The sequence below is a fragment of the Triticum urartu genome, chromosome 2A (assembly GCF_056163025.1).
Source record: "Triticum urartu cultivar PI428250 chromosome 2A, HENAU_Tu73, whole genome shotgun sequence".
In the NCBI taxonomy this organism is placed as follows: domain Eukaryota; kingdom Viridiplantae; phylum Streptophyta; class Magnoliopsida; order Poales; family Poaceae; genus Triticum; species Triticum urartu.
Genome location: NC_141874.1, coordinates 457,886,584 through 457,912,486, shown reverse-complemented (window position 1 = coordinate 457,912,486; position 25,903 = coordinate 457,886,584). Strand labels below are relative to the sequence as shown.

The 25,903-nt window shown below is 42.7% G+C and overlaps 1 long non-coding RNA gene across 1 annotated transcript; it reads left to right on the top strand.

Annotated features, from left to right (window-relative positions):
* Nucleotides 1–15,423: 15,423 nt before the first annotated feature.
* Nucleotides 15,424–19,438, top strand: LOC125537764 (uncharacterized). Its single transcript, XR_007296075.2, has 3 exons — nt 15,424–16,063; nt 17,359–17,571; nt 18,992–19,438. It is a non-coding gene; the product is annotated as an uncharacterized LOC125537764 (long non-coding RNA).
* The last annotated feature ends 6,465 nt before the right edge of the window (nt 19,439–25,903 follow it).

The following is a 25,903-nucleotide window of genomic DNA, read 5'->3' as shown; positions in this document are numbered from 1 at the left end:
TGTTGCCATCGGACCCTCTGCTAATCTGGCCGTCCTGCAACTAATACAACGATTTGGTCTCTCCAGTTGAAGACTCGTCGTCGGAGCAGACGACGGTTTCTCCATCGGATGCCGGTCCATCCTCATCTTTCGCTCCATGGATGACACCTACGAAAACATGCCTTGCTACGGGCTGAACCGGGGAAGGGCTTGCGCGCTGAGCCGTCTCGATGATGTTGGTGTAGGTGTCTGGCTCAGGGCCCGGTTCACCAATCTTGCCGATGAAGACGTGAATCCCACCAAAGGGGACCCGGTACCCGTATTCGATTGAACCGGCCTCGGGACCCCATCCTACGTCATCTATGTAGAGCTTGCCGTGACGAATCTTCGTCATCCGGCCCACAGCGTACCCCTTGATTCCATCAAAGCTGTCCTTCAAGATCTCGAAACCATCGTGCGATAGCCCCACGGTGGGCGCCAACTGTCGTGGGTTTGTCACAGCAGATGTCCTCATGAAAGGACTTAGTCGTGGAGCCATCGCTATGGGGTAGCTTAAAGGGTTTAAACCGGACAAGGGGACACGAGAGGGTTTATACTAGTTCGGCCCCTTCGATGAAGGTAAAAGCCTACGTCTAGTTGTGATTGGTATTGCTAGGGTTTCGATGACCAGGGAGCGAATCCGCTTTGCCTGGCTCTCGAGTTGTTGTCTGTTGTCCTCAAACCGTGGTCGGGTCATCCCTTTATATACATAGGTTGACGCCTACCGGTTTAAGAGTCCCGAGGACGGATCATAGATGTGTCCAGCTCAGTCTCTATTCCTCTAAGTTACAATACAAATTACATGACAGAGTCGGTTTACATCTACAGGCTTTAACCTGCCTTTGGGCCTTGGGCCTTCATAAAGCGCCACCACCTTCACGTCTTCATGGGCTTCTACCCTCGTGGAGCTAACCCGGCCACTCCTAGCCGGTTTACCTCCAGTAATCATATCCCCAACACGTTCCCTCTCGGAACCATGAGCCTTCTTGAGGGAAGCTCCGGTTAGCAAGAAGCTTACACCAAAGCCTGTCCCAATTTGGCCAAATAAAATACTACAACATGTTGGTGCCATGTCATGACACCATGCCAAGTTTCATGATTCTCAGGCGTGTTTTGGATTTACATGAATTAAAAAACCAAGTTTCTCAATCATCCCGGCCGAGCCACGACGCCCAGATGTTTGAATTTCACTCCCATCTCTTGCATGGGACCTAGAAATTCACCCAAGGACACACATGTGATTTTTCAAACAACTTTGGTGCACTGGAGCCTGTGCTTGTAGTTCAAATTTGAATTATGCACATTAAATGCGTAGAAACTCAATTAATGTATAAAAAAGGCCAAACGAACCCGGAATAATTCCGAAATTTAGCACGGTACTTCTATTTGGTCTAATCTGCCATGTAAAACAATTAAGGCAGGAGAAGGCAGTGTACGTATGTCGTTTTGCACACCGAGGTGACACGTTCCCTCTCGTAACCACGAGCCTTCTTGAGGGAAGCTCCGGTTTGCAAGAAGCTTACACCAAAGCTTGTCCCAATTCGGCCAAAAAAATTACCGCAACATGTTGGTGCCATGTCATGACACCATGCCAAGTTTCATGATTTTCAGGCGTGTTTTGGATTTACAGGCATTAAAAAACCAAGTTTCTCAATCTTTCTGGTCGAGCCACGACGCCCAAATGTTTGAATTTCACTCCCATCTCTTGCATGAGACCAAGAAATTCACCCAAGGACACACATGTGATTTTTCAAACAACTTTGGTGCACTGGAGCATGTGCTTGTAGTTCAAATTTGAATTATGCACATTAAATGCGCAAAAACTCAATTAATGTATAAAAAAGGCCAAACGAACCCGGAATAATTCCAAAATTTAGCACGGTAATTCTATTTGGTCTAATCTACCTGTGTAAAAAAATTAAGGCGGGAGAAGGCAGTGTACATATGTTGTTTCGCACACGGAGGTGACACGTTCCCTCTCGGAACCACGAGCCTTCTTGAGGAAAGCTCCGGTTTGCAAGAAGCTTACACCAAAGCTTGTCCCAATTCGGCCAAAAAAATACTGCGGCATGTTGGTGCCATGTCATGACACCATGCCAAGTTTCATGATTTTCAGGCGTGTTTTGGATTTACAGGAATTAAAAAACCAAGTTTCTCAATCTTTCCGGCCGAGCCACGACGCCCAGATGTTTGAATTTCACTCTCATCTCTTGCATGGGACCTAGAAATTCACCCAAGGACACACATGTGATTTTTCAAACAACTTTGGTGCACTGGAGCCTGTGCTTGTAGTGCAAATTTGAATTATGCACATTAAATGCGCAGAAACTCAATTAATGTATAAAAAAGGCCAAACGAATCCGGAATAATTCCAAAATTTAGCACGGTACTTCTATTTGGTCTAATCTGCCAGTGTAAAAAAATTAAGGTGGGAGAAGGCAGTGTACGTATGTCGTTTCGCACACGGAGGTGATACGTTTCCTGAACCACGAGCCTTCTTGAGGGAAGCTCCAGTTTACAAGAAGCTTACACCAAAGTTTGTCCCAATTCGGCCAAAAAAATTACCGCAGCATGTTGGTGCCATGTCATGACACCATGCTGCCTCTTGAGCACTGCGTTGGTTTTACCTTGAAGAGGAAAGGGTGGTGTAGTAAAGCAGCGTAAGTATTTCCCTCAGTTTTTGAGAACCAAGGTATCAATCCAGTAGGATACCACGCGCGAGTCACCTCGTACCTACACACACAAATAAGAACCTCGCAACCAACGCGATAAAGGGGTTGTCAATCCCTTCACGACCACTTGCAAGAGTAAGATCTGATAGAGATGATAAAAATAAGATAAATATTTTTGGTATTTTTATGATATGGATTGAAAGTAAAGATTGCAAAATAAAATAGATTGGAAACTTGTATGATGGAAAATAGACCTGGGGGCCATAGGTTTCACTAGTGGCTTCTCTCAAGATAGCATAAGTATTACGGTGGGTGAACAAATTACTGTCGAGCAATTGATAGAAAAGAGAATAATTATGAGAATATCTAGGCATGATCATGTATATAGGCATCACATCCGTGACAAGTAGACCGAAACGATTCTGCATCTACTACTATTACTCCACACATCGACTGCTATCCAACATGCATCTAGAGTATTAAGTTCATAAGAACAGAGTAACGCCTTAAGCAAGATGACATGATGTAGAGGGATAAACTCATGCAATATGATACAAACCCCATCTTTTTATCCTCGATGGCAACAATATAATACGTGTTGTTTCCCTTTTTGTCACTGGGATCGAGCACCACAAGATTGAATCCAAAGCTAAGCACTTCTCCCATTGCAAGAAAGATCAATCTAGTAGGCCAAACCAAACTGATAATTCGAAGAGACTTGCAAAGATAAACCAATCATACATAAAAGAATTCACAGAAGATTCAAATATTGTTCATAGATAATTTGGATCATAAACCCACAATTCATCGGATCTCGACAAACACACCGCAAAAAGAAGAGTTACATCGAATAGATCTCCAAGAGAATTAAGGAGAACTTTGTATTGAGATCCAAAGAGAGAGAAGAAGCCATCTAGCTACTAGCTATGGACCCGAAGGTTTGAAGTAAACTACTCACACATCAACGGAGGGGCCATGGAGTTGATGTAGAGGCCCTCCGTGATCAATGCCCCCTTTGGCGAAGCTCCGGAAAAGGCCCCAAGATGGGATCTCTTAGGTACAGAAGGTTGCGGCGGTGGAATTAGGTTTTCGTGGTGCTCCTAGATGTTTGCGGGGTATATGGGTATATATAGGAGGAAGAAGTAGGTTGGTGGAGCAATGAGGGGCCCACGAGGGTGGAGGGCATGCCCCCCTTTCTCGTGGCCTCCTAGATTGTTTCTTGACGTCCACTCCAAGTCTCCTGGATCACGTTCATTCCAAAAATAACGCTCACGAAGGTTTCATTCCGTTTGGACTCCGTTTGATATTCCTTTTCGGTGAAACTCTAAAATATGCAAAAAAAACATCAATTTGGGCATGGCCTCCGGTGTAATGCCCTCGATGCGGCTATAGCTCCTATGTGTCGAGGCACAACTTAGAGGCATAACCGCATTGAAAGCAATGTCGCAAGTTAGGCAATCTTCACAACATCCCATGTAAGATAGATAATAAAAGGGGAGATACATAGTTGGCTTACACTCGCCACGTCAATCAAAGTACATAAATAGCATTACAACATTCAAACACTCATGGGCCGACTACGGCGCCAAAATAAAAGATAACCCAACATGCGACACGGTCCCGATCGCCCCAACTGGGCACCACTACTGATCATCAGGGAAAGACACGTAGTATCGGCGTGAGTCCTCGTCGAACTCCCACTTGAGCTCAAGCGCGTCATCTGGAATGGAATCATCAGGCACTGCATCTGGTTTGGAAGTAATCTGTGAGCCACAGGGACTCAGCAATCTCGCACCCTCGCGATCAAGACTATTCAAGCTTATAGGTAAGGCAAGGTAAAATATGTGGAGCTGCAGCAAGCGACTAGCATATATGGAGGCTAACCTGTTCGCAAAAGAGAGCGAGAAGAGAGGGCAAAGCGCGAGCGAGTAACTAGAGGGCAACCTGCGGCAAGCATTACTCCAACACCGTGTTCACTTCCCGGTCTCCGCCGAGAAGAGACCATCACGGTAACTCACACTGTTGATTCATTTTAATTAAGTTAAGGTTCAAGTTATCTACAACCAGACATTAACAAATTCCCATCTGCCCATAACTGCGGGCACGACTTTTGAAAGTTCAAATCCCTACAGGGGAGTCCCAACTTAGCCCATGACAGGCTCTCACGGTCAACGAAGGAATAGACCTCCTCCCGAGACGTTCCGATCAGACTCAGTATCCCGGTTCTACAAGACACTTTGACAAGTTAAAACAAATCCAGCAACACCGCCCGAATGTGCCGACAAATCCCGATAGGATCTGCACATATCTCGTTCTCAGGGCACACTCAGATGAGCTCTCCATACAACTAAAACCAAACCTCGAGTTTCCCCGAGGGGGCGCTGCACAGGACTCTAGTTTGGACCAACACTCAGAGGAGCACTGGCCCAGGGGGGCTTAAAATAAGATGACCCCCGGGCTCCGGAAACCTAAGGGAAAAGAGGCTAGGTGGCAAATGGTAAAACCAAGGTTGGGCATTGATGGAAAAGCTTTAATCAAGGCGAACTATCAAGGGGTTCCCATTATCACCCAACCGCGTAAGGAACGCAAAATCCGGGAACATAACACCGATATGACGGAAACTAGGGCGGCAAGAGTGGAACAAAACGCTAGGCGAGAGGCCGAGCCTTCCACCCTTTACCAAGTATATAGATGCATTAAGATAACAAGGCAATATAATGATATCCCAACAAGTAAAATAATGTTCCAACGAGGAACGGTCTCCAATCTTCACCTGCAACTAGCAACGCTATAAGAGGGGCTGAGCAAAGCGGTAACATAGCCAATCAACGGTTTGCTAGGACATGGTGGGTTAGAGGTTTGAAATGGCAATTTGGGAGGCATGATAAGCAAGTGGTAGGCATCGTAGCATAGGCATAGCAAAAGAGCGAGCATCTAGCAAAGAAAAGATAGTAGTGATTTCGAGGGTATGATCATCTTGCCTACAAAGTTGTCAGAGTTGACTGGATCCTCGAAAGCAAACTCAACGAGCTCCTCATTAGCGAACTCGTCCCCTGGCTCTACCCAAACAAGACAAACAAGCAACAAGGACACAATCAACCACGTGCAATGCTCAAACAATATGATGCAAAGATGGTATGCTATGCGGGATGCGATATGGGATGCATATGCAAGATTTGACAAGTAATGAATGATCCTGGCATCAACTTGGTAATCCAAGTGTGCCACTGGAAAGGTGAGATGAAATCGCTTGAAAACGATATAAAGATCACCGGAATCGGAGTTACGGTTTGGAAATGGCAAGCAATTCAAATATGGCACCGGTCTGCGATTTACAGCAAATAGCCATCTAAATGCAACAAGATGAATATTCTACAGCACTCAAACATGGCATCAAAATACATGGAAGGGATTCATTCATGAAGCTTAACAAAAGATGAACACTGAGCTACGGCCAATTCATCCATTAACAGGTTCAAACAAGCATGGCAAAAATGCATTTGGTAACAGATTTCAGACTTGGTGAAATTACCACTTGTCTGGAATTTCAGATCAGATAGCACACTTTGGATCATGAAAACTATATGCTACAGGACCTGGAAATGGCAAAGTAAAGCATTGCATGGAGCTACTCAAAGAGCTTAACAAAAGTCCCTTAGTGACCTTGAGCCAAAAGGGATCAGAAAATACATTTGCAAGCATGTGAACATGGCAAAAACATAATCAGATCACAGACTTAGTGAAAAACTGGAGCATGCAAATCAGATATCAAGTAGGCATGTTCACGAGCTCGATGCACTCACTACAGAGCAAGCCATGACAATCTAAGCATACACCCATCAAGAATACACAAAATACAAGCTAGACATGGCAAGAACAATAACATTGCATGCACGGATCAACTACAACATCCTTGGCAAAATCGCTAACAAGTAGACAATCTGTCCAGATTCACGAAATGACAAAAGTAGAGCTCGATTGACTCAAGCTAGGGTGCTCCATAATTGCAAACAAAGACATGGATGGATAGGGCACTACAAGATTGACAAAACATCCTTACTGATCATACTCAAAAGAGGCACGGATCACAAGGAAACAACATGAACATATGGCATATTGAGATAAACAGATCAAGGACTTAGTGGAAATGCTAAGTCCCTGAAATTGGCATTAACGAATGCACCACTTTGCAAGCTTGTGCTAGTCACCACACACATCACAAAATACATGGATTGCACCTCTGGAAAGATGGCAAAACATATAACAAAACACATGTAGAGCTCAGGGGCATATCATGCACACAATAATCATGGCAAAAATGACAAATATCTAATTAAAGCAGCAGATCTGACAATTATCTCAAATAGCACTCTTCCAACAGCATTTCAGGCATCAAGATGAACTACAATGAAAATGATGCAATGAGATGAAATGATGTGCTCTCTGAGACGAACATTTTGATATGCTATATGCCCAAAACGGAGCTACGGATGCGGAGTTATAGCATGACGAAACTTGCTAAATAGTTAGGGTTTCGGGGAGAAGTCAACCGAAGCAAATCCCAGATCCAGATCGGATCGAGGTCGGGCACTATAGCTGGCGCGCCTCCCGAGGATGCTCGCCGGAGTTCCTGTCGGAGATGGGGGCCGAGGTCGCCGGACTTGCTCCGGTGGCCGGAGATGGAGGAGGGCGGCGCGCGGCGACGAGGGGCGACGAGGAGGCGGCGGCGTGGGCGCGGCTGCCGGAGAGCGTCGGGCGGCGAGGCGCGCTGGTCGGCGGTGAGCTGCTCCGGCGAGGCAGCGGGGAGAGCGGGGCGGCGCTGAGGCGGAGGAAGGCGGCTTCGGGCGGCGGGAGGAGCCGGGCCTCGGGGGCCCGCTGCGGGCCGCGGCGGGCCGGCGGCGGAAGTGGCGATGTGGGCGCGCACCTGCCACGTGGCAGCGCGGGATTGGCCCGGGTGGGGCGGCGGTCGTGTCCGACCGGACCGGACGTGTCCGGCGCGGCGCGAGGTGGTGGATCTAGGCTTAGGGATGGAGGGGATCCGGGATTTTCGAGGAGGGGTCTTTATATAGGCATAGGAGGAGCTAGGAGAGTCCAAATGAGGTGCGGTTTTCGGCCACGCGATCATGATCGAACGATCTAGATGATGGAGAGGGTTTTGGGCCAACTTGGAGGGGTGTTGGGCTGCAACACACACGAGGCCTTTTTGGTCCCTCGGTTAACCGTTGGAGCATCAAACGAAGTCCAAATGGTACGAAACTTGACAGGCGGTCTACCGGTAGTAAACCAAGGCCGCTTGGCAAGTCTCGGTCCAATCCGGAAATGTTTAATCCCCACAAACGAAAGAAAGGTAGAAATGACCACCGGAGGAGAACGGAGCGCCGGAATGCAAAACGGACAACGAGGAAAATGCTCGGATGCATGAGATGAACACGTATGCAAATGCAATGCACATGATGACATGATATGAGATGCATGACAATGACAACAACACATGGAGACAAAAACCCAAACCCGAGAAAATAAGATAACTTAATGCCGGAAACGGCAAGAGTTGGATTACATATTGGGAAAATCATATCCGGGGTGTTACATCCGGTTAATAGGTTAGTCCCAAAAATAATATAAAAGTGTAAAAATAAGCCCATTAACATCCAAAATAGATAATATAATAGCATGGAACAATCAAAAATTATAGATACATTGGAGACGTATCAAGCATCCCCAAGCTTAATCTCTGCTCGTCCTCGAGTAGGTAAATGATAAAAACAGAATTTTTGATGTGGAATGCTTCCTAACATATTTCTCAATGTAATTTTTCTTTATTGTGGCATGAATGTTCAGATCCGAAAGATTCAAGATAAAAGTTTAATATTGACATAGAAATAATAATACTTCAAGCATACTAACTAAGCAATCATGTCTTCTCAAAATAACATGGCCAAAGAAAGGTATCCCTACAAAATCATATAGTCTGGCTATGCTCTATCTTCATCACACAAAATATTAAGTCATGCACAACCCCGATGACAAGGGATATACAAGGTGATATCCCCTGGTGTATGCTCTTTGCGGATGATGTGGTGCTAGTTGACGATAGTCGGACGGGGGTAAATAGGAAGTTAGAGTTATGGAGACAAACCTTGGAATCGAAAGGGTTTAGGTTTAGTAGGACTAAAACCGAGTACATGATGTGCGATTTCAGTACTACTAGGTGTGAGGAGGAGGAGGTTAGCCTTGATGGCCAGGTGGTACCTCAGAAGGACACCTTTCGATATTTGGGGTCAATGCTGCAGGAGGATGGGGGTATTGATGAAGATGTGAACCATCGAATCAAAGTCGGATGGATGAAGTGGCGCTAAGCTTCTGGCATTCTCTGTGACAAGAGAGTGCCACAAAAGCTAAAAGGCAAGTTCTATAGGACGGTGGTTCGACCCGCAATGTTGTATGGCGCTGAGTGTTGGCCGACTAAAAGGCGACATGTTCAACAGTTAGGTGTGGCGGAGATGCGTATGTTGAGATGGATGTGTGGCCACACGAGGAAGGATCGAGTCCGGAATGATGATATACGAGATAGAGTTGGGGTAGCACCAATTGAAGAGAAGCTTGTCCAACATCGTCTGAGATGGTTTGGGCATATTCAGCGCAGGCCTCCAGAAGCTCCAGTGCATAGCGGACGGCTAAAGTGTGCGGAGAATGTCAAGAGAGGGCAGGGTAGACCGAATTTGACATGGGAGGAGTCCATTAAGAGAGACCTGAAGGATTGGAGTATCACCAAAGAGCTAGCTATGGATAGGGGTGCATGGAAGCTTGCTATCCATGTGCCAGAGCCATGAGTTGGTTGCGAGATCGTATGGGTTTCACCTCTAGCCTACCCCAACTTGTTTGGGACTAAAGGCTTTGTTGTTGTTGTATGCACAACCCCGATGACAAGCCAAACAATTGTTTCATACTTTTGATGTTCTCAAACTTTTTCAATCTTCACGCAATATATGAGCATGAGCCATGGATATAGAACTATGGTGGAATAGAATGGTGGTTGTGGAGAGGAAAAAAGGAGAATATAGTCTCACATCAACTAGGCGTATCAACGGGCTATGCAGATGCCCATTAATAGATATCAATGTGAGTGAGTAAGGATTGCCATGCAACAGATGCACTAGAGCTATAAGTGTATGAAAGCTCAACAAAAGATACTAAGTGGGTGTGCATCCAACTTGCTTGCTCACGAAGACCTAGGGCAATTTAAGGAAGCCCATCATTGGAATATACAAGCCAAGTTCTATAATGTAAAATTCCCACTAGTTTATGAAAGTGACAACATAAGAGACTCTCTATCATGAAGATCATGGTGCTACTTTGAAGCAAAAGTGTGGAAAAAGGATAGTAACATTGTCCCTTCTCTCTTTTTCTCTCATTTCATTTTTCTTTTTTTATTTGGGCCTTCTTCGTTTTTCTTCTTTTTTAGCCTCTTTTTTTCTTTTTTTCGTCCGGAGTCTCATCCTAACTTGTGGGGGAACGATAGTCTCCATCATCCTTTCCTCACTGGGACAATGCTCTAATAATGATGATCATCACACTTCTTTTTACTTACAACTCAAGAATTGCCACTCAATACTTAGAACAAAATATGACTCTATGTAAATGCCTCCGGCGATGTACCGGGATATGCAATGAATCAAGAGTGACATGTATGAAAAAATTATGAACGGTGGCTTTGCCACAAATACGATGTCAACTACATGATCATGCAAAGAAATATGACAACGATGAAGTGTGTCATAGCAAACGGAACGGTGGAAAGTTGCATGGCAATATATCTCGGAATGGCTATGGAAATGCCATAATAGGTAGGTATGGTGGCTGTTTTGAGGAAGGTATATGGTGGGTTTATGGTACCGGCAAAAGTTGCGCGGTACTAGAGAGGCTAGCATTTGTGGAAGGGTGAGGGTGCGTATAATCCATGGTCTCAACATTACTCATAAATAACTCACATACTTGTTGCAAAAATCTATTAGTTATCGAAACAAAGTACTACGTGCATGCTCCTAGGGGGATAGATTGGTAGGAAAAGACCATCGCTCGTCCCTGACCACCACTCATAAGGAAGGCAATCAATAAATAAATCATGCTCCGACTTCATCACATAACGGTTCACCATACATGCATCCTACGGGAATCATAAACTTCAACACAACTATTTCTCAAATTCACAACTACTCAACTAGCATGACTCTAATATCACCATCTCCATATCTCAAAACAATTATCAAGTATCAAACTTCTCATAGTATTCAATGCACTTACATGAAGGTTTTTATTATGCCTAAAAACAAATTGCCATGTTGTTCTAAAGGACTCTAAAAATAATATAAGTGAAGCATGAGATATCAATTATTTCTAGAAAATAGAACCACCGCCGTGCTCTAAAAGATATAAGTGAAGCACTAGAGCAAAAACTATATAGCTCAAAAGATATAAGTGAAGCACATAAAGTATTCTAATAAATTCCAATTCATGTGTGTCTCTCTCAAAAGGTGTGTAAAAAAGGATGATTTTGGTAAACTAAATAGCAAAGACTCAAATCATACAACACGCTCCAAGGAAAACACATATCATGTGGCGAATAAAAATATAGCTCCAAGTAAAGTTACCGATGAACGAATACAAAAGAGGGGATGCCTTCCGGGGCATCCCCAAGCTTAGGCTCTTTCCACTCCTTGTTCCATAATCCATCAAATCTTTACCCAAAACTTGAAAAGTTCACAACACAAAACTTAACAAGAGAATCTCGTGAGCTCCGTTAGCGAAATAAAACAAAACACCACTTCAAGGTACTGTAATGAACTCATTATTCCAACTTCTCTATGGTTTATAAACTCTTTTACTAGCCATAGATTCATTAAAATAAGCAAACGACACACGAAAAACAGAATCTGTCAAAAACAGAACAATCTGTAGTAATCTGTAACCAACGCAAACTTTTGGAACCCCAAAAATTCTAAAATGAAGTTCTTGAAGTGAGGAATTTATCTATTGATCATCTGTAAAAAGAATTAACTAAATAGCACTCTCCAATAAAAAATGGCAGCAATTCTCGTGAGCGCTAAAGTTTATGTTTGTTTATAGCAAGATCAAAAAGACTTTCCCCAAGTCTTCCCAACGGTTCTACTTGGCACAAACACTAATTAAACACAAAAAACACAACCAAAACAGAGGCTAGATAAATTATTTATTGAATAACAGCAAGGAAAAATATTGGGTTGTCTCCCAACAAGCGCTTTTCTTTAAAGCCTTATAGCTAGGCATAAGATTTCAATGATGTTCACATGAAAGACAAGAATTGAAACACAAAGAGAGCATCATAAAACACGTGACAAAAACATCTAAGTCTAACATACTTCCTATTCATAGGCATCTTATAGGCAAACAAATTATCAAGGAAGGCAAAAACTAGCATATGCAAGGAAGCGGAAAGAAACAATAGCAATCTCAACATAACGAGAGGTAATTTAGTAACATAAAAAAATTCAAAAACCATATTTTCCTCTCTCATAATAATTACATGTAGGATCATAAGCAAATTTAACAATATAGCCATCATATAAAATATTCTCAACATGATCCACATGCATGCAAAGTTGACACTCTTCCAAAATAGTGGGATTAACATTAACTAAAGTCACGACCTCTCCAAACCCACTTTTATCAAAAACTTCATAAGATTGAAAATTCTCCAAATATGTGGGATCTAAAGTTGACACTCTTCCAAACCCACTTCCAATATTATTGCAAACATTATAATCAATATCATATTCATCATGGGGCTTCAATAAATTTTCAAGATCATAAGAAGAATCACCCCAATCATGATCATTGCAACAAATAGTACTCATAGCAAAACTAGCATCCCCAAGCTTAGGGTTTTGCATATTATAAGCACAATTGACATTAATAGAGTTTATACTATCATCATTGCAATCATGCTTTCTATTCAAAGATCCATCGTGAATCACTCCATAAAGTACTTCATCATAATTTTCAGATTCACGAATTTCAAGCAAAACTTCATAAAGATAATCTAGTGCACAAAACTCACTAGCAATTGGTTCATCATAATTGGATCTCTTAAAAGCATTAGCAATCGGATGAGGATCCATAGATCTTAGTTTCTCTGCTTAACAATAAATAAACAACTATTCCAAACAAATGAGCAAACGGGCCAAGTAAGACATCAAAGCAAATGGAAAGACGAACAGAAGAAGGGCGAATAAAACGGCAAGGGTGAAGTGGGGGAGAGAAAAACGAGAGGCAAATGGCAAATAATGTAACGCAAATGGTAAGAGTTGTGATGGGTACTTGGTATGTCTTGACTTGGCGTAGATCTCCCCGGCAACGGCGCCAAAAATCCTTCTTGCTACCTCTTGAGCATTGTGTTGGTTTTCCCTTGAAGAGGAAAGGGTGGTGCAGTAAAGCAGCGTAAATATTTCCCTCAATTTTTGAGAACCAAGGTATCAGTCCAGTAGGAGACCACGCGCGAGTCACCTCGTACCTACACACACAAATAAGAACCTCACAACCAACGCTATAAAGGGGTTGTCAATCCCTTCAGGGCCACTTGCAAGAGTGAGATCTGATAGAGATGATAATAATAAGATAAATATTTTTGGTATTTTTATGATATAGATTGAAAGTAAAGATTGCAAAATAAAATAGATTGGAAACTTGTATGATGGAAAATAGACCCGGGGGCCATAGGTTTCACTAGTGGCTTCTCTCAAGATAGCATAAGTATTACGATGGATGAACAAATTACTGTCGAGCAATTGATAGAAAAGCGAATAATTATGAGAATATCTAGGCATGATCCTGTATATACGCATCACGTCCGTGACAAGTAGACCGAAACGATTCTGCATCTACTACTATTACTCCACACATCGACCGCTATTCAACATGCATCTAGAGTATTAAGTTCATAAGAACAGAGTAACGCCTTAAGCGAGATGACATGATGTAGAGGGATAAACTCATGCAATATGATATAAACCCCATCTGTTTATCCTGAATGGAAACAATACAATACGTGTCGTTTCCCTTTCTGTCACTGGGATCAAGCACCGCAAGATTGAACCCAAAGCTAAGCACTTCTCCCATTACAAGAAAGATCAATCTAGTAGGCCAAACCAAACTGATAATTCGAAGAGACTTGCAAAGATAAACCAATCATACATAAAAGAATTAAGAGAAGATTCAAATATTGTTCATAGATAATTTGGATCATAAACCCACAATTCATCGGATCTCGACAAACACACCGCAAAAAGAAGAGTTACATCGAATAGATCTCCAAGAGAATCGAGGAGAACTTTGTATTGAGTTCCAAAGAGAGAGAAGAAGCCATCTAGCTACTAGCTATGGACCCGAAGGTGTGAAGTAAACTACTCACACATCATCGGAGGGGCCATGGAGTTGATGTAGAGGCCCCTCCGAGATCAATGCCCCCTCCGACGGAGCTCCCAAAAAGGCCCCAATATGGGATCTCTTGGGTACAGAAGGTTGCGGCGGTGGAATTAGGTTTTCGTGGTGCTCCTGGATGTTTGCGGGGTATATGGATATATATAGGAGGGAGAAGTAGGTCGGTGGAGCAACGAGGGGCCCACGAGGGTGGAGGGCGCACCTAGGGGGTGGGCGCGCCCCCTGTCTCGTGGCCTCCTCGATTGTTTCTTGACGTCCACTCCAAGTCTCCTGGATCACGTTTGTTCCAAAAATAACGCTCCCGAAGGTTTCATTCCCTTTGGACTCCGTTTGATATTCCTTTTCGGCGAAACTCTAAAATAGGCAAAAAACAGCAATTTGGGTTGGGCCTCCGATTAATAGGTTAGTCCCAAAAATAATATAAAAGTGTAAAAATAAGCCCATTAACATCCAAAATAGATAATATAATAGCATGGAACAATCAAAAATTATAGATACATTGGAGACATATTACACCATGCCAAGTTTCATGATTCTCAAGCGTTTTTTGGATTCACGGGAATTTAAAAACCAAGTTTCTCAATCTTTCCAGCCGAGCCACGATGCCCAGATGTTTGAATTTCACTGTCATCTCTTGCATGGGACCTAGAAATTCACCCAATGTCACACATGTGATTTTTCAAACAACTTTGGTGCACTGGAGCATGTGCTTGTAGTTCAAATTTGAATTATGCACATTAAATGCCCAGAAACTCAATTAATGTATAAAAAGGCCAATCGAACACGAAATAATTCCAAAATTTAACACGATACTTCTATTTGGTCTAATCTGCCAATGTACAAAAATTAAGGCGGGAGAAGGCAGTGTACGTATGTCGTTTCGCACACGGAGGTGACACGTTCCTCTCGGAACCAAGAGTCTTCTTGAAAGAAGCTCCAATTTCACTACACCACAACACTCGATTCGGGGCAATTAACTGCCGGGAGAAATACCGGATTAAGGGCAAATCTTCTGCCGGGAATCTTATAACTGCCGGGAGAAGTACTAAAGGGCAGTGAAACTGCCTGCAAAAGTTGAGTAAAGAGGACACGCAAACTGCCGGAAATGACGCACACATGTCAGGTCAGTGTATCTGCCGGGAGAACCAAGTCACGGCCCGTTAACTGCCGGCGATTGTGTGGCGCGCGACATTGGGCCAAGACACGCTCTAGCGCGGGAGATACTGAAAGTTTGGGCTCCAAAGAAAATAAAGCCGCCGGCCCAAGCAGTTCTTCCCCAAATCGACCATCCCTCCAGCAACCTTACCACCGCCCTTCCAAACCCTAGATCTGGGCAGTCCGTTCTTCCCCTTCCCCGTGCGCCGCCGCCACTACATCTCTTCCTCTCCCTCTCCGATCCACACACGCCCTGCTACGGCCTCACCTCGCTGGCCTGCCTTTGGATGGAACCGTCCTGGCCTAGTCCTTGCCAGATCTGGCTGCACCGGTCGTCGGTGCTGCTGGATATGGCCGCTCCGGGCCTCATCACCACCACCCCAAGTGTGCACCTCTCCACCGCCACTTCCCCGTCGTCTTCACATCCGCCTCGCCCAGTTCCAGAGTAGTCGCGTGTCTCCCGAGGAGCCCGACCCCGGCGGCCTCTCCATGGACTCCCTCCACCATAGCTAAGGCAGCGCCACTGCATCCAGAACACGGTTCAACCTCCAGAACGCTTGTGGCAAGCACCAGATCGTGAGTTCAAGTAGGTCAACCGCGAGTTGCATCTACATCGACAGGTTCTCTTCTTTGTGGGCCTGCACCTTCCACGTGGGCTGTGGAGGACGGATGGCGCTGTGCTGTTCGGGCTGCAACATGACGGGCAGCGGTTCTACGTCCCCTCTCAGAGCAGCTCTTTCATGGTACTAGTTCCTCGGAGCCATCCCTATATATCATGTATATCTTAATTACTTCCTATTTACAACTAGGTATTTGGCTTGTAGAACGCGTTGTATACTCATACTTTTTGGGTAAAGCAGCGGAAGCATGTCGATACTCACTGACGAACTTAATTAGCAAAGTAAAAAATTTGTTCAAAATTCAGAACAGCTTTTACATGTACTGGAACTGAGCATTTGCATGACTTGTGTATTCTGAAGCTTAGTCTTTTGTTATTGGGAAGTTCATGAAACAAAGTTGTTGGTCTGCCTGCCATAGAGCAATTTATGAATAGCATAGTTGCTGCCTTCTTTTGTATTCCTATACAAAGTCCAGTACTTATTTTTCATGTGTAAAAAGTGGTTGACCTGACATTATAGTGTTTAATATTTTGTACACAACAGGAATCTTGCCATCGATACACACTGAAAGTCGAAAATTATGCTTGTAGAAATAGTTGTTATGTTAGCTATTTATCTATTTTAAATCATGGTATGACTACTTGCTTTGGAACAGTTATTTCTTGATACTATCTGATTTTTTATCTCATGTATAATTTAGTTATTCCAAGAAACAAGCTTTACAAACCGAACTGAGTTCACTAGAACTCGAAGTCTTGTGCATGGAAGAGAATTGAGATATTTGCTCATTCTATACTACTCAAAATGTATGTGTAGATATTCTTCTCATTCTGGTTCATGATGCTTCTTAATTAAGGTCTCTTTCATGAGGTTCTTCCTTTTGCAAATAATATGATTATGTAGCAACTTGGTTTCACGGCTTTGGATCTCATATCACTAGACTATATGTTGAAATGTTTGCTGCTCTTTGCTTAATAATGATAGCAGCTTTGCAAATAACAAGAACTTCAAGTATTTTGGAATGGAGGAAGTAGTAGTTAGTGTGGATTAAATTCCAGTTGCAATGTTTTTATCTTGTGTGAGCATGCTTTTCGTGTCCAGAGAATTGTTGGTGAAAGTGACTTGAAGTTGACACAACTTTGCCAGTTTGAATATTATACCGTCATGTTTTTCAGGACCGCAAGCAATTACATACTTATAATACAATGTATCCTTATTGTCTCTGTCACATTCTTTGTACAGTTTATTTATTGTTAAAGTTGTAAAGCAGTGCTTCCACAATTAGTAAAATTTACTAGAGAAAATACGAATGTTTAGTCAGCTACATATTCTGACTTGTAAATAGAAGTATTGCTTGTTTTACTTACTGCAGAAGGGCACATGTTGTCTCACGTGACTTGATCGTCCTAATCTTATAGGTTGTCTGCATAGGCCTCGTGGCACCATTGTCTAGGGCTTGTTTGCTGTTGCCCACTTGTACCTCATGGAAGCCTCAAGCGTGGAAGCCAGCGCACTGTACACACTCATTCAGGCTCAGGCATGAACCAAGGAAAAGTTCACAGCAGAAAACTGAAGCTCTAGCACGTGTGCCAGCCGATGAAGCTCGCCTTAACCCATCGCTCATTGCTAAGGTACCGGCACATGCTACTCTATCTGTTGTATGTTGAGCCAGAATGTATGCTACTCTATCTGTTGTATGTTGAGCCAGAATGTATTTGCCTGACTGATCATAATCCTTGTTTGGTAGGAAACTTATGGTATCCAGTACAAAGATGCCAAAGTTTTGATATAAATTTTGCTAATTTATAATGGTGGCTTCAAATTATAGTGAACTATATAGGCGGTAGGCGCTCACATCCTATTGGCCTTCGGTGACATTTTGAGCTCTTATCTGCTGTCTTTAATTGTTAGTGTGTACCATCCAACAAAATTAGCTCTAGTGCTTGGTGTGAATTTTTTATGGTTATTTAGTTTATTTCATTGTACAATGCATGGTGCTATGTTTCATAAGTATACACATGCTATGCTTGGCATGCAGTTTTGGTGGAAAAAGGAAGCATATCATGCTTACAAATTGTTTGACCTTGCATTTTATTGCTTACTGTTTACTATACATTAGTATTTGTACTTGGAAGTGTCAAAAATCTGTCATTATAATCAGCTGTAGTAATATTGCTATAGATATACACACACTGAAAGTCTGAAAGTCCTTTCTTATGTCTGAAAGTTTGACATAACATCTATGAACTATATACACACACTGAAAGTCTGATGTTATGATTATGAAAGTCTGATGTTTTGTAATCAGCTGCCATATCCTTTCCTATGTCCTGTTCAGTTTTTTTAATCTTCTCTTGGTTTGATGTTATGATTTTTGTTACATAGTTCATAGATGTTGCTGGTTTGTACTTTGAAAATATTTGAAGTTATTTTTTTCTCTTGTTCAAAATGTTCTGTATCAAGCTCGTAAGTTTAAGGATGAGATTGTTGAATGCTACAAAATTTCATACCTTTGATTTCATAATTCTATAAATTCAACCATTCTAAACTAAACCAACCAGATCATATCCTTAATTAATGGGTTTGTAGGTTAAGGGTGGATACTCAGAAGTATTTCGGTTGTGTAAGTTCTCGACATGTTAATTCGTTCTAGAGTCTCCCTTTTCCTTTCTTTTTACAATTGTCATGATTTTATATGGCCTTAGTCAATCTGTTGTGTCTGGTCTGATTTGTTAGATAACTACAATGTGTGATGAATTCTTCAATTGATTAGGAAGGCTAGATGTGTAAAACTTTGTTTATGGAGCTTGCACATGAGCATATCCATTTCACCAAATGAAGATAAAAGACTCATGTTCTTGATGTTTGAACTGGGGATCCCATGGAATTTTTTTTCTGTAACATGGTTCTCATCTCTGAACATGCACACATGTTGTTTTCATGTTAAGATATTTTTAAAACAAAATACAGTAACTGACATCTGTTTCATTAGCTTTTTATACTAATGTTTTACTTCTCTGAACTAAATTCTTGCAAATCACATTGATCTAGTTGCAGGTCTTCCATATACATCCACAATCATGTGGAGGTGTGGTTAAGATGTGATCTTTAAAGCATTGCAAGTATGGTAACTCTTTGAATGTTGTTGTTTCACAAGATGTTGGCAAGTTTGGTATTTACTATTTTGAAGACATCGCAGGAAGTTATTCAACAAACGGTTGCGACCAAGCAATTTGTCTTCCTGGACATGGCTCCTTCTGTGCATCAAAGCTCAAACCATTTGTCTAGCTTAGTTTGAAGAAAAATAAAATCTTAGTCTTATGTAAATTCTGTTTATTGATGTAGCTAGATGCAACTCTACTCACATATGTGTTTTGTCAGTTCTCTTTATTGATGTAGCTGGATGTTACTGAACGCATGTAGGTCTTGTGTAAATTATGTTTATTGATGTAGCTGGATGCTACTGAAAGCTTGAATGAATGTTGAAGTATTGATATATAGTCATTATGTGTATGAGATCTGCTATTGAATCTTGAGTGAATTCTTCTGGATAGAAATTAGAAGAAATATACATGTGCTACCCGGATCAGGAAAACTGCCGGGGTAAGTACAAGTAAAGGGCAGACCGTCTGCCTGGCATTATTATAACTGCAGGCAATTGAATTACCGGCATACACTTGTATCTGCCGGGAGAACAGGGCTTCCTGGCAGTGGAACTGCCGGGAGATCTGTATCTGCCGAGAAATATGATTCCCGGCAGCCGTTGTTGTGGCAGTTCTATCTACCGGGAGAAACTCTGTCCTGGCAGTTTTTCTGCCCCTCTTAAGGGTCTTCTTCCGGCAGATTACATGCCATCACATCGGTGTTGCGGTGTAGTGTTTGCAAGAAGCTTACACCAAAGCTTGTCCCAATTCGGTCAAAAAATTTACTGCAGCATATTGGTGCCATGTCATGACACCATGCCAAGTTTCATGATTTTTAGCCGTGTTTTGGATTTACAGAAATTAAAAAACCAAGTTTCTCAATCATTCCAGCCGAGCCACGACACCTAGATGTTTGAATTTTATACCCATTTCTTGATTGAGACCTATAAATTCACCTAAAAAAACACATGTGATTTTTCAGCAAACTTTGGTGCATTGGAGCATGTGCTTGTAGTTCAAATTTGAATTATGCATATTAAATGCCCAGAAACTCAAGTAATGCATAAAAGTGCCAAATGAACCCGGAATAATTCCAAATTTAAACACGACACTCATGTATTAGTTGCATGTTCACTGTACGTAAATGTTCTAGCAATTCAAACACCATCCTTTCCCTCTGTAACACCATTTTGTCTTTCAAAACATAATAAAAAATTCAGGTATACCACAAACAGTTTACTAGAAAGAATCATGTTGGATGCGATATAAAATATCTTGGCGCACCATCTTGTCTGGCTTACGCAGGAAGCTTCGTCGTCTACAGTCCACCGCCCCCGCTTGAGCCATAGTTCGCTCCAGTTTCTCGCGGCACAGAGCGAAAAATTTTGACCACCGCGGAAATATCTATCTCCCCGCCCCCTCCCTCCTACCAAAAGCCACATTTCCACTGTTCCTCCTTGCTTTTCAAGTTCAAACCTTCACTACTGCTTACTGGTAGCTCAGCCTCCTCGCCGGCGACCTTTCTTGCAGCGCCGCCTCCTCGCCAGCTACCCTTCTTCTTGTAGTGCCGCCTCCTTGTCGGCGACCCTTCTTCTTGCAGCGCCGTCTCCTTGCCGGCGACCCTTCTTCTTGTTGCGTGGCCTCCTCGCCGCCGACCCTTCTTCTTGCTGCGCGGCCTCGTCGATATGGTCAGGTAATCCACACCCCACCCACACCATCCTCCTCCTTTCCCGTCCCACATGCCCCGACCAACGGAGCGACACCTTCCACTGAAATCACTGCCCCCCTCCTCCAATTAAGCGCCGCCCACAGCCATTTTACACGTAGTATAACGTGGAGCTAAGTAGCATGCGACCGCACGCGCGAACGAGGTCGCTATGGCTGCCATGCGTGTCGACCGCCAGAGCTTGGAGGAGCACCTCATCTTCGAGGCCACCGTCGACACCGCCACGTGGTTGTCTACTTTAAAATACAGTTCGTGATGTTTTCTCGAGGCCACCGCCAATGCCTTCTAGTGATTTGTCCTCTGTAATGTTAATATGCAATCTGATGTTCAGTTAACAGTTTGGTCCTCTGAAATGTAATGTTCAGTTAACACTTTGGTCCAACAATTGCTATATTTCATAGTACTGTTCTCAAGCATTCTTTGTTTTGTTAACTGTCTTATCTTCTAGTACATGTTTCTATTGTGCAATGCCATGCTCAGTTAACTATTTTGGTTCATTTGGTCTGCTGTCCATTTGACTATTTGGTTCAGTTCTGCAATTTGATTTTCATTTGTTGTGGGTACAATTTTGTATTGTTATGCATGTGACACCAATCGAATTTGTCTGTACTCAATACATATTCTATTGATAGTATGTCAACTCTCAGTTAACCTGATCAAGATCTTCCTTATGTGTGTTGCAGGGAAACAATGGGAGACACTGCGGTTTACCATCGAGGTTTGTTCAAGCAGGGTCCTTTGGCTAATAGCACATTGTTGTGCAGTTGCAGGAATCATTCTAATATTTAGGTTTCTTACAGTTTGGTCTTGCACATGTAGGTCCTGCTGTCAGAGGCTTAGACCCACTGTCGTGGGTTTGTCACGGCAGATGTCCTCGTGAAAGGACTTAGTCGTGGAGCCATCAAAACGGGTTAGCTTAGAGGGGTTAAACCGGACAAGGGGACACGGAGAATTTATACTACTTCGGCCCCTTCGATGAAGGTAAAAGCCTACGTCTAGTTGTGATTGGTATTGCTAGGGTTTCGATGACCAGGGAGCGAATCCGCTTTGGCTGGCCCTCGAGTTGTTCTTTCTCTGTCCTCAAACCGTGGTCGGGTCGTCCCTTTATATACACAGGTTGACGCCCGCCGGTTTACAGAGTCCCGAGGCCGGATCATAGAGGTGTCCGGCTCGGTCTCTCTCCCTCTAACTTACAATACAAGTTTACATGATAAAGTCGGTTCACATCTACAGGCTTTAATCCGTCTTTGGGCCTTGGGCCTTCTTAAAGCGCCAGTATCTTCTCATCTTCATGGGCTTCAATCTTCATGGAGCTAATCCGGCCATGCCTAGCCGGTTTACCTCCAGTAACTATATCCCCAACACCCACTGTTCGACCCATTTTGCATATGGGGAAATGAGATGTCCATAAATATCAGTCAAGTCAACAAACTCAGAAAGATTGTTAGGATGAAGAAACTTGTGACGAATAACAACAAGATCTTTATTTCCACAATGAAGAAGACATCAGTCAACTATAGGATGGTACCAACTCTTTTACCTTGTTTTTACCCCTTGCGCCATTTCAAAATTTACAACGGCGATTTATGCATAGCTTTGTTTTCAGTACTTTTCAAAGCAGTTCACCGATGATTACCTCTCAAACCACCTGGATGGTCAAGAGGCGAGGAAGGTATTCATTCAACAACCATGATACAATATTGAAGTCTTGTTGAAGAGGACGAAGGTTGGACGGGAAATTATCCATAGCCACTGGCCTAAAGTTGCAAGGACATTCAACATCACTGAAGGCTCAATATTTGCCTTCCGCTTCTGTAGTTTCCCAGATGAGATTTATCTGTCTATTTACCATGCATGATGCTACTTTCCAAAGGTTTTTGATGCTGCATGTGAAACTTGGTGCTATTGTGTAATTGCGTAACTGAGTGCCGAAGCTATCTGATGTAATTCGATTATGAAATCCTGGTTGCTTTTGTACGGATATGAAATATCTGGCGTGTTTTATAAGAAATATCAGTTTGATTAGTACACGGATTATCAATAATAGGCTAATTACCCTGCTTATTGGGGTTTTCTATTGCAGACGGTTACTCAGACAGCACCGTGGGCGATGAACTCAAACAACCCGCACGGTTTCTAGAAAGTAGGCGTGTTCGATCAACTAACAATCACACACGGCTTTCGGTAGCGAACAGTTTGCGTTAGGCCATCTTGCACAAACGTTTCCACACAAAGAACTATGTGTGATATACGTACGAACTGAAACGTTTCCCTGGATTGACTATGTGGGACGTACATAAGAACATAAACGAATTCCTTGGATTGACTATGTGTGACATACATACCTACGGAAATGTTTTTCTGGGATTCACCGTGTGGGATGTACATACCTACGGAAATGATTTTCTCAGATTACCGTGTGGGATGTACATACCACCTACAGAAATGATTGGGTTTTCGATGCCTCACCCGATCGCACACGGCCCCAGCCTGGGTCCCAAGAGGGCCTATCCCCAACGATTTCTGGGTCGTGTGGGAAGGACACCCTATCGCACACACTCACTTGGCGACGGTTCCAAATGCCATCGTGGAAAGAGGTTAAAATCGTTTGTTTAGCACATCATTGTACCAGTGCTAATTCTTTCGCCTATATATGCTCTTATACCCCAAAAACATCCAGGGGAGCCATGTAACCACTTTTCCACCGCTGCAACCTTCTGTACCCACGAAATCCCATCTTGGGGCCTTTTCACGCATCCTGTCGGAGGGGGAATCGATCACGGAGGGCTTCTGCATCAACACCATCGCCTCTCCGATGAAGCGTGAGTAGTTTACTTCGGACCTACGGGTCCATGGCTGGTAGCTAGATGGCTTCTTCTCTCTTTTTGATTCTCAATACAAAGTTCTCCTCGATGTTCTTGGAGATCTATTCGGTGTAATACTCTTTTGTGGTGTGTTTGTCGAGATCCAATGAATTGTGGATTTATGATCAACTTATCTATGAATATTATTTGAATCTCTTCTGAATTCTTATATGCATGATTTGATATCTTTGCAAGTCTCTTCGGACTATCGATTTGGTTTGGCCAACTAGATTGGTTTTTCTTGCAATGGGAGAAGTGCTTAGCTTGGGGTTCAATCTTGCGGTGCTCAATCCTAGTGACAGAAGGGGAATCAACACTTATTGTATTGTTGCCATCGAGGATAAAAAGATGGGGTTTTCATCATATTGCTCGAGTTAACTCCTATACATCATGTCATCTTGCTTAAGGCGTTACTCCGTTCTTTATGAACTTAATACTCAAGATGCATGTTGGATAGCGGTCGATGTGTGGAGTCATAGTAGTAGATGCAGAATCGTTTCGGTCTACTTGACACGGACGTGATGACTATATTCATGATCATTGCCTTAGCTATTGTCATAACTTTGCGCTTCTCTATCAATTGCTCAGCAGTAATTTGTTCACCCACCGTAATAATTTCTATCTTGAGAGAAGCCTCTAGTGAAACCTATGGCCCCCGGGTCTATTTTACATCATATTAATTTCCCGTCAACTTGCCAATTTCTGTCGTCGTTCCCTTACTTTGCAATCTTCTAATTTTCGTTCCATAAACCAAAAATATCAAAATTATTACTTTACTGTTTATCCATCTATCAGATCTCACTTTGCGAATAACCGTGAAGGGATTGACAACCCCTTTGTCGCGTTGGTTGCAAGTTGGTCTTTGTTTGTGCAGGTATTCGGTGGCTTGTTGCGTAGTCTCCTACTGGATTGATACCTTGGTTCTCAAAACCGAGGGAAATACTTATGCTACTTTGCTGCATCACCCTTTCCTCTTCAAGGGAAAAACCATCGCAAGCTCAAGAGGTAGCATGGATTCATCACTAAATAAAGTCATGACCTCTCCAAATCCACGTTCATAAACATTATAAGGTTCAACACCCTCCAAAATAGTGGGATCATTACCTAGAGTTGACACTCTTCCAAACCCACTTTCATCAATATAATCATCATAAATAGGAGGCATGCTTTCATCATAATAAATTTGCTCATCAAAACTTGGGGGACAAAAAATTTCATCTTTATCAAACATAGCCTCCCCAAGGTTATGGCTTTGCATATCATTAGCATCATGGATATTCAAAGAATTCATACTAACAACATTGCAATCATGCTCATCATTCAAATATTTAGTGACAAACATTTTATTGACTTCTTCCTCTAATACTTGTGCACAATTCTCCTTTCCACTATTTTCACGAAAGACATTATAAAGATGAAGCATATGGGGCAACCTCAATTCCGTTTTTTGTAGTTTTCTTTTATTGACTAAACTAGTGATAAGACAATAAATTAAAAGATTCGTTTGCAAGATCTAAAGATATACCTTCAAGCACTCACCTCCCCGGCAACGGCGCCAAAAAAGAGCTTGATGTCTACTACGCAACCTTCTTCTTGTAGACTCGTGTTAGGCCTCCAAGCGTAGAGTTTTGTAGGACAGTAGGAAATTTCCCTCAAGTGGATGACCTAAGGTTTATCAATCCGTGGGAGGCGTAGGATGAAGATGGTCTCTCTCAAAAAACCCTGCAACCAAATAACAAATAGTGTCTTGTGTCCCCAACACACCCAATACAATGGTAAATTGTATAGGTGCACTAGTTCGGCGAAGAGATGGTGATACAAGTGTAATATGGATAGTAGATATAGGTTTTTAAAATCTGAAAATATAAAAACAACAAGGTAGTAAGTGGTAAAAGTGAGCAAAACGATATTGCAATGCTTGAAAACAAGGCTTAGGGTTCATACTTTCACTAGTGCAAGTTCTCTCCACAATGATAACATAATTGGATCATATAACAATCCCTCAATGTGCAACAAAGAATCACTCAAAAGTTTCTATCAAAGAACGTAAGATCAAATTGCTTGTAGGGTATGAAACCACCTCAAAGTTATTCTTTTTGATCAATCCATTGAGCTATTCCTATAAGTGTCACAAACATCGCTAGAGTTCGTAGTAAAATAACACCATATGACACACATCAATCAACCCTAATGTCACCTAGATACTCCAATGTCACCACAAGTATCCATG